Source organism: Frankliniella occidentalis, unplaced genomic scaffold (genome assembly GCF_000697945.3).
Source record: "Frankliniella occidentalis isolate FOCC.00 unplaced genomic scaffold, Focc_3.1 Scaffold1829, whole genome shotgun sequence".
NCBI classification, from domain to species: Eukaryota; Metazoa; Arthropoda; class Insecta; order Thysanoptera; family Thripidae; genus Frankliniella; species Frankliniella occidentalis.
The window spans coordinates 8,890-9,243 of NW_026268927.1; positions in this window are offsets into that span (position 1 = coordinate 8,890).

Consider the following 354-nt stretch of genomic DNA (forward strand, 5'->3'; position numbering starts at 1 on the left):
CGTAGTCGCGTAGCCGCCTGCCTGCCTCGGCACCTCGGCACCCACCCAGTGGAAAAGTGGAAATGCAGCGTCCTCCGTACGCTCCCTACACTTGTACGTCACGCAGCACGCAGCCACTACACGTCACAGCGGACAGTCTCCGAGTCACATTACCCCTTTACACTGCCGACGCGGCTATACGCAGCTATACGCGGCTATACGCGGCTATAAGCGGCTATACGCGGCTATACGCGCCAATACGCGGCTATACGCGGCTATACGCGGCTACGAAACTACGCAACGAGGTGGCACCTAATAGCCTTACGGAGCTGCTACCCCGCCGTCTCCTCTCTTTTTCTCACGATGTCACCCAAG